Genomic DNA, 8,987 nt, shown 5'->3' with positions numbered 1-8,987 from the left:
AAAAGCGAGGGAGCACTCGGTGACTCTGCTGGGCAATGCGATTATGTTTTTGGGCTCCATCTAATCCCTGTTACTGAATTTCTTGATCCTTCAGCTCCTTCTCCCCGGGGAAGTAACAAGTGCAGCAAAATCCCGTTGGCGCAGCCCTAGCTTTGCATCCGTGGAAGCCCGCTCCGCCCCTCCCTCACGCCGCCCCGATGTCACTTTGCATTCAATTAACGTTCCTGCTAAGTTGCCTAACTAATCCCTTATTTTAAGATTGCTGCTTACTCTCTCCTGGCACCAAACACTTTTATCGCTTACCCTGACAGAGGCGATGGCACAGAAGGAGTTTTGGGGGAGGCTCGGGGAGCCCGGCGGAGGCGGTGGCTGGCGGGACAGACGCTGCGTAAAAAGGCGTCTCGGTGCTTTTACGTGAGCTGAAGGAACGCGGTTGCTCAGATTGCGAATATTCCAGGAAGGAGCGATATCCCTCGGTGTCAGCTGGGAAGGTGCCTGGACCTCTAGATGTAGCTCTTGAGCTGTTGTACAAAGCTGGAACCAGACGCATCTCCCCAGCACCCCCCCCTCCGCGCTCCCTGCAGGGCCATTTTGTGCGAGCTGCCTCTCGGCGTGGCATCTGCCCAGGGATTGTCTTTTGCCTCCAATAGTTCTGCAAACATAACCTTAATTGGATCATCAACTGGATCTAATTTGCCGAGGTTTTTTTCCCCCGCCCCGTGTTTCATTACGGGTCTGGGCAAGCGAGCGGCGTCCCCGCCGCTGCCAGCTGCGGGGTAGCTGCTGGCAGCTCCCGAGGCCGAGGCTGGAGCATTTAGCTTCGCTGTAATGAACTTTTCCTGCTAAGCATTTTTAGGCACTCCCAGTTTAAATAAGAGCCATCGTTCCCTGCCGTGGCCTGGCTGGAAGAGGCTGGGCTGCTGCGTCTCCACGGTGCAGGACTGCGCTGGCCGCGGTGCAGCCTGGAGGGTTCGGGGAGGGGGGCGATGATTTGTGCGAGGTTCTGCCTCGGAGGGGGGAGGGAGAGAACAAGGATTTTTGGTTTTTCCCCCCCTGTATTTTAGCATAAAGTGCTTTTACGGGGCTCGGAAGGGTGCTAGTGTGTTTGCAAACTCCTGCTGCGGGGTCAGGAGCCGCGGAGGCAAGGCAGAGGTGCTGCTGCAAAGCCCCCGCGCGTGGTGAGAGGTGTTGGGGTGCTGGACCCCGATGTTTCTGAGCTGCTGGGTTTGCCTTCAACCCGCCCAGGCTCTTTGCGGGTGCTGCACCCACCGAGGGCACGAACCTCACAGCTCCCCTCCGCTGCAGCGCCCGGCAGGTTTTGCATCCAGGAGGAGGACTTGGAGCACTTTGCTTTTACAGCTCTGAAATGCAGAACGACCCCGTGGTCGGGGTCCCAGAACACGGAGGGTCCCTTCCCTTCCTGACTTTGCTTCTCTTTTTTGTTTTTCCCCCCCCCCGATTCTCCGCTGCTTTCAGCGAGCTGCCCCATGTCTCGGGGAGGTTTGTCTCGACGCTGCAGCTTTTTAACAAAACGGCGGCGGTGAGGCCGGGCTGCGCTCGGGCGCTTTCCGTTCTTCCGCGCTGGTGAATTATTAGAGAGCGAACAAGTTGTGGGAGCTCCCGTCTGCTTGGAGACCAAAGCAAGGAAGAGAAATTTCGGCTTGGCGATACAGCTGAGGCCAAATTCCTCCGGGCGTCTGCCACCTCGGATCTTCGCCCACGCGAGCAGCGGGGTGGCACCGGCGCGGGGAGCCTGGGGTGCCGTGTGCCTCCCGGCTGCTCTATCATAGATGGGGGAACGGGATTTATTCATGTTCACCAGCACCGGCTGGTATTTAGGTCATTATTTCCATGAAAGGTCTCAAAGAACATTTAAATGTGACAAAGACTCCGATGGCCTTCGCTTCAGCTGAGCGAGGTCTCCTTGTCCCCCCCCCCCATTGCTGCTCCTGCCTTTCCCTCTTCATCGGAAAGTCGGGCACGTCCAGCTCGTGGGTTGGCAGTCCCTGTCCTGGCAGCAGCCCCCACGGGTGATTATAAAGTGCCTTTTGTTCTTGCTAGGTCACAAAACTTGCCGGCTTTGCTTTTAAATGTTGTTGTTCTTGTTGTTATTATTATTTTTTGTTGTTATTATTATTATTATTTGTTATTATTATTATTATTGTTATTATTATTATTTATTATCATTATCATTATTATCATTATTATCATTATTATCATTATTATCATTATTATTATTATTATTTTCAAGCAGCTGCTTTTCTTTCCCAAATGCATTGCCTTTCTGCACGTAGTTCTGCTTCCAACGGGACACAAGCGGGGAAATTCCGATGGGTGATCGTTACCCTAATTCTTCGGATCCAGCCTCCCACCTCCACCCCCCATTGCTTTAGTGGGGGGAGAAGGAAGGGCAGCGGGCGTACGCCTTCCACGGGCCCCGTGCTGCTCCCAGTTAGGCTCGGATCTCGCCTGGTGGGGATGGCCTCCATCTCCAGCCCTTCTCCGGCCATCGAGCCCCAACTCCACGCCGGTGGAGGCTGTTACCGAAGCGGGGAGGTGCTGGGACAGGTCTGTCCGGCTGTGGTGATGGTGAATCCCGACGCGGTGTTGGAAACCAGGCTCCCAGGTATGGCAGGACCCAGTGCTTGTGCTGGGGTGGAGAGGGGAGGCACTGGCGTGGAGAGGGGAGGCAGTGGGGTGGAGAGAGGAGGCACTGGGATGGAGGGGAGGCACTGGGCGGGAGGGGAGGCACTGGGATGGAGGGGAGGCACTGGGCTGGAGGAGGAAGGCACTGGGCAGGAGGGAAGGCACTGGGATGGAGGAGGAAGGCACTGGGCTGGAGGAGGAAGGCACTGGGCTGGAGGGGGAGGCACTGGGCTGGAGGGGGAGGCACTGGGCTGGAGGAGGAAGGCACTGGGCGGGAGGGGAGGCACTGGGATGGAGGGGAGGCACTGGGCAGGAGGAGGAAGGCACTGGGATGGAGGAGGAAGGCACTGGGATGGAGGGGAGGCACTGGGCTGGAGGAGGAATGCATTGGGCTGGAGGGGAGGCACTGGGCTGGAGGGGAGGCACTGGGATGGAGGGGAGGCACTGGGCTGGAGGGAAGGCACTGGGCTGGAGGGGAGGCACTGGGCTGGAGGGGAGGCACTGGGCTGGAGGAGGAAGGCACTGGGCGGGAGGGGAGGCACTGGGCTGGAGGAGGGAGGCACTGGGCTGGAGGAGGGAGGCACTGGGATGGAGGGAAGGCACTGGGCTGGAGGGGGAGGCACTGGGCTGGAGGGGAGGCACTGGGCTGGAGGGGAGGCACTGGGCTGGAGGAGGAAGGCACTGGGCTGGAGGGGAGGCACTGGGCTGGAGGAGGAAGGCACTGGGCTGGAGGGGAGGCACTGGGCTGGAGGGGAGGCACTGGGCTGAAGGGGAGGCACTGGGCGGGAGGGGAGGCCAGGGAAGCTGCTCCCGAGGTTGGGTGCCGGAGGACGAGCGCTGCCCGGCTCCCGCGCTCCGTCCCTGTGGAGCAGCCCCGGGTGCTGGTGCGGAGGGAAGGCAGGGCCGGGCCACCCCAGTTAAACCCTTTTCTTCCAGAGGGTGGATCCTGTCCTGAAGGTTTGGCTTCCGTACGCGCTCTGCCCGTCCCTGCGTCCTGGTCCTGGTGGGAGCCGCTCCGGGTTCCCTCCTGGAATCAGCGGGGAAAGCCCTCGGAGGCAGGGCCAGCGGGGAGGCGTCGGGGAAGGGAGCTGCTCTTCCCCTCCGCGGCACGGAACGAGACGGTCCTCTTCAGTCCGGAGAAGTTCTCCATTTTTTCCAGCTTCCAGCAGATTTTTCCTGGTGGGTCGTTTGCTTATTTTTCTTTAGTCTTAAAGCGCCGGCTGTACCGATTAATCACCGCTTGCTCCGCACGTTCCGCTCCTCCGTCAGCCCCAGCGGGTTGACGAGAGTGATGGGAGCTGCAGAAGGTCCAGAGTCGGAGCTCAGCCCCTTTTGCTTTTCCACTGAGCCAATTAGTGCCTGGCTTTATGGTTTTCGCTTGGCCCGTTAAACCTCCTCCCTTCAAACAAGTATTTCCAAATTTACAGCATTGGAAAAACACACTGGGAAGGGTCTTTCTCTTGGTTTTGGGGGGGGGTTGGAGACTTCTCCTGCCTGTCTGCCTGGTGTGAAACCCTTCTGCGAGGGGGGCCGCGGCTCTGAGCCCGGTAGGGAAAAGCCAGGGGGAGATGCAAGGAAAAGCCAGGGGGAGATGCAAGGAAAAGCCAGGGGGAGATGCAAGGAAAAGCCAGGGGGAGATGCAAGGAAAAGCCAGGGGGAGATGCAAGGAAAAGCCAGGGGGAGATGCAAGGAAAGGCCAGGGGGAGATGCAAGGACTGGAAGCTCTAAGCAAGAGAAATGCGACGTGGAAATGGTTTGCGTGGGGTGAGGTTCACTGGCTGTGCCCCGGTCTGGTGTTAGACAAACTGAGACCAGAAATAAGGGGTGAATATTTTTTATTTTTACATCGTAGGAGTAACGAACCGTAGGAACGGCTGGCCGAAAGGCGAGGAGGGTCTTCCGTGCCTTAGAGCTGGGTGTCTCCTTCTCCAATATCCATCCCAGCTCAGCCAGCGGCTGGGGAATTGCGCTGGGACGGTGCTGGAGCAGGGAGATGTGGTGGCATCTGCTGGCTTTGAAGTCCAGGGAACCGCCCGGAGCCTTGCACCCTGCTGATCCTCGGGGAGGTAACGGAGGAGCCGCTCTGCAAGGAGCCGTTTAAACCCTCTGCTTCTCCTCCCTTAGAGACCAGCAGCGGGATCTTGCCCTCAGCTGGTTTTGCTCCAGAAAACCCGGTCTGGTGGGCTGGGTTTTTTCCTTCCTTGGGTTAACGGCGCGGGGCTGCTGGAGCGGGGCTTTCTGCCTAGACGCGCTTCATGGCTCTCGGATGCAGGCATCGTCCCGGGTTGTTTGCTGCTTCGCTGGTTGGAAATCCGTTTCACCCTCATTTTCTTCCCCAAAAATGAATCAGAGAATCATTAAGGTTGGAAAAGAGCTCTAAGATCACCGAGTCCGACACCCCCACGCCCACTAAACCACGTCCCTAAAACTGAACTGCAAGCGATGCTTTGGACAGCTCAGGGTTGCGTCGATGGTGTGGGGTTGGGCAGGACAAGGGGAGGTGCTCGGCTGCTCAGGACCTTTGGGTCGTGTTTGCAGTCCCCGCTCCCCACGCCACCCCGCGGCTCTGTGGCCGGCCCTGCCCTCCCGCTGCTCTCTCAGCTCCTTCCCTGACAGCAGAGCCCTCTTGCCGTAATTTTCTTACGTGCTTTAATCACTGAGACCTCATTTGCCTCCGCTCAGCCGGTAGAGCTTGAAAATCCTATTATTCCCGTCCGTGTGCCTGCGTTCCCGTCCCCCCCCGTGCCCCGCTGTGGCTACGGGTGCCCTCCTGGGGCTGGTCATCGGGTCTGGGACCACCAGCATTTTCCTGGTGTCCTGGCACAGCTTCCCAGGGATGCGGAGATGTAATTAATAAGCAAATCCCGCAAAATTAGCGCGGAGCGTTTCAGCCCCCTTAACGAGCGAAGAGTAAACCAAGCCGGTGGCGCGGGAAGTGGGAAACGGTTTTGGACTGGGAGCAAAGGTGCCAGGCTTTGAGCAGAGGGACGCAGCCCTCCGAGCCCCGATAGCACCCAGCGCAGCCTGGCACCGTCCCGCCCCGGCTGTAGCCCTCGCTGATGCTCAGCTGCATCCCAAGGCTCCGAGGTTTCCATGGCAACTCCCCGAGCATCCACGTTGCTGCTGCTGCTGCGGCGGAGAGCTGGGGGGCCCTGCGCAGCGTTGCCTCCTCTGCCTGCCCTGCCTGTGCTCAGGCAACATACCCAAACACGTCTGTGTCTCGCTCTATATATAAAAAAATACGTATTATATGAATATATATTTATATAGATAACATTCTGTTTTAAGACATAAATATTCATATAATAAATATAATTATATTTATTCTATTTATAGAATCATAGAATAGAATAATAGAATAGAATGATAGAATATTTTGGGTGGGAAGGGACCTTTCAAGGCCACCCAGTCCAAGCCCCTGCCGTGGGCAGGGACATCTCCAACCAGAGCAGGGTGCCCAGAGCCCCGTCCAACCTGACCTCGGGTGTCCCCAGGGACGGGGCATCCACCACCCCCCTGGGCAACCTGCGCCAGGGTCTCACCACCCTCAGCGTGAAGAATTTCCTTAGATCTGGTCTGAATCTCCCCTCTTTTAGTTTAAAACCGTTCCCCCTCGTCCTGTCGCAACAGGCCCTGCTAAAAAGTTTGTCCCCACCTTTCTTCTAAGCCCCCTTTTATATATTATTTTTATATTCTGTGCAACTGGGGACAGCCCTCCGGGAAGGTGGACGAGGGGATTTTGGTTGCCGTGCTTGTGCGTCACGAGGATGCGATGCTCGAGGATATCCAAAGGTCCCCGGCTGGAGGCTGCAGGGACCGGGGCGTCCAACCTTAACGGTTCTATGATTCGGTTCCCCGATTCTGTGGTTTAGAGGCAGACTTGGCACCTCTGTGGTTGGACTTGATGATCTCAAAGGTCTAAATGATTCTATGGTTCTATGACGTGGCGCGGTGCCGTGCCTTTTGCATTCGTTCGCCCGGGTACTTGTGCGTATTCGAGCGTGCGAGCGTGGGGTGATTTTGGACACGTCTCATTCCTCCCCTCTAAACCCACCGGTCCCAAGGATGCTTGACCCATCTCTGCTTCCTCCCGGCTCTTCTGCCCCTCGCCGGAGACGATGACTAAGAAAAAGCTGGCGATTCGCTCGCGGCGAGGCTCCCGAGCCCTTTATTCGGAGCTGCCTCTGCGAACAAGGCTCTGTTTGGCGCAAAAACTCGAAACCGGCCACCTGGCTTCGCAGGCAGAGCCGAGCCCCTCTCCTGCTGAATGGCTCTCAAAGGCAGATGATGACCATTATCCCCATCCATAGCAGCAAATGATGCATTTCCAGCCCTCCAAGTTGCAGCCGCAATTAATCAGAGCCTATTTATGGCAGGCTATTCATCAAAAGGGAAGAAATCATCAACATTGTAAGGGGAGGCTTTAATGTCCGCGCATTCAGAAGCAAATCTCAGCAAGCTGCTTCCAATCTGCGCAAACATCGCGCTGCCGTGGAGTGGGAATACATTTCCATATTAATGACCTGAGGGGCTTTTATTACTTCCAGGGAATGTGCTGCTAATGCCGAATGAACGTGCTGGCTCCGTCAGGATGAGGCCCTGGGTGGGCAAAAGCAGCGTGGCTTTGAATTTGGGCAGGTGTCGTTGCCTCTCCCCTTGTCCCCTGCTTTTGCCTGAATTTAATGAATTTTCAGCAATGCCAGAGGCGTGTTTTCAGCTTGGGCCGTTGGTCGGGGCCATGATGTGATTGTATCGACAACCACGAAGGCGTAGACGGGGTAGAAAAAGTCAGAGAATCGTTAAGGTTGGAAAAGACCTCTGAGATCATCGTGTCCAACCGTCAACCCAACCCCCACGTCCACCACACCGTGTCCCCAAGCGCCTCATCCACATGGCTGTTAAATACCTCCAGGGATGGGGACTCGACCCCTGCCCTGGGCAGCCTCTTCCAGGGCTTGACGACCCTTTGGGTGAAGGAATTTTTCCCAATGTCCAACCTAAACCTCCCCAACGCAACTTGAGGCCGTTTCCTCTCGTCCCATCGCTGTTCCTTGGGAAGAGACCGACCCCCCCTCGCTCCAACCTCCTTCCAGGGAGTTGTAGAGCGATGAGGTCTCCCCTCACCTCCTCTTCTCCAGGCTGAGCACCCCCAGTCCCTCAGCCGCTCCCCATCAGACTTGTGCTCCAGGCCCTTCTCCAGCTCCGTTGCCCTCCTCTGGACACGCTCCAGCACCTCCATGTCCTTCTTGTGGTGAGGGGCCCAGAACTGAACCCAGGATTCGAGGTGCGGCCTCACCAGTGCCCAGCACAGGGGCACGGTCACCTCCCTGCTCCTGCTGGCCACACGACTGCTGACACAGGCCAGGATGCCCTTGGCCACCTGGGCACGCGGCCGGCTCCTGTCCGGCTGCCGACCAGCACCCCAGGTCCTTTTCCTCTGGTCCTTCCCAGCCGCTCTTCCCCCACCTGCAGCGTTGTGGGGTTGTGGTGGCCCAAGTGCAGGACCCGGCACTTGGCCTTGTTGGCCCTCACACGTTGGCCTGGGCCCCTGGACCCAGCCCGCCCAGGTCCATGACCTTCCTTCTCCGTTAATCCAGTGGCTGCCTCCGTTGAGCTGGTAGATGGATTTGCCGGATTTGGGCAGGGGTGACGTTGCTTATGAGGCTTCTGCTTCCTCGCATCTCCTCTTGGGAGGGCGAGCTGTGGTGCAAGGGGGTGTTTTATCTTAGAATCGTAGAATGGTTCGGGTTGGAAGGAACCTTTAAAGGTCCCCTGGTCCATGGGCAGGGACATCTCCAACTTAGCTCGGGTTGCTCTTGGTGGTTTGCTTGCGGATGTTTGAGAGGCAGGGGTTGCTTTCGGAGGAGAAGGTGGCAGGTTTTGTGATCCCCAGGTTGTTTTGGGTCCGTTCCTCCCTACCCAGCATCTCTAGTGGGTTCTTGGGTAGGGCACCCCCTTCCCACCTCGCTCTGGGCTGTTCAGTGGAGGCATCCGAGCCTCAGTAGTTTTCGACTGAATGAAGGGGCTGAAAATCCTTTGCTTTTTTCTGCTTATTTATTATGCAAAGTGCTGAAAGAGCCAGAGCAGAAGGAAGGGGCCCCTCGCGCACGGATAACAAAATTACCCAGACATCAAGGCTTCCCACCGGGAACACTTGCCGGCAAAAAAACCATTGGTGGTTTTTTTTAATCCTTCTCCAGCAGTTTTAAATTTGCAAAGCAGGAGCCAGGTTGTGGCCCTCGGGGAAATCTTAATTTGAACAAAGCAGCTCTGATGATTTCTGGGGATGGACAGGGAAACCTGGGAATTCCCTGGAAGCTTCAGGGCCGGGTGGAGTTTAC

The sequence above is a fragment of the Calonectris borealis genome, chromosome 31 (assembly GCF_964195595.1).
Source record: "Calonectris borealis chromosome 31, bCalBor7.hap1.2, whole genome shotgun sequence".
NCBI lineage: Eukaryota > Metazoa > Chordata > Aves > Procellariiformes > Procellariidae > Calonectris > Calonectris borealis.
This window is presented reverse-complemented; position numbering follows the sequence as displayed.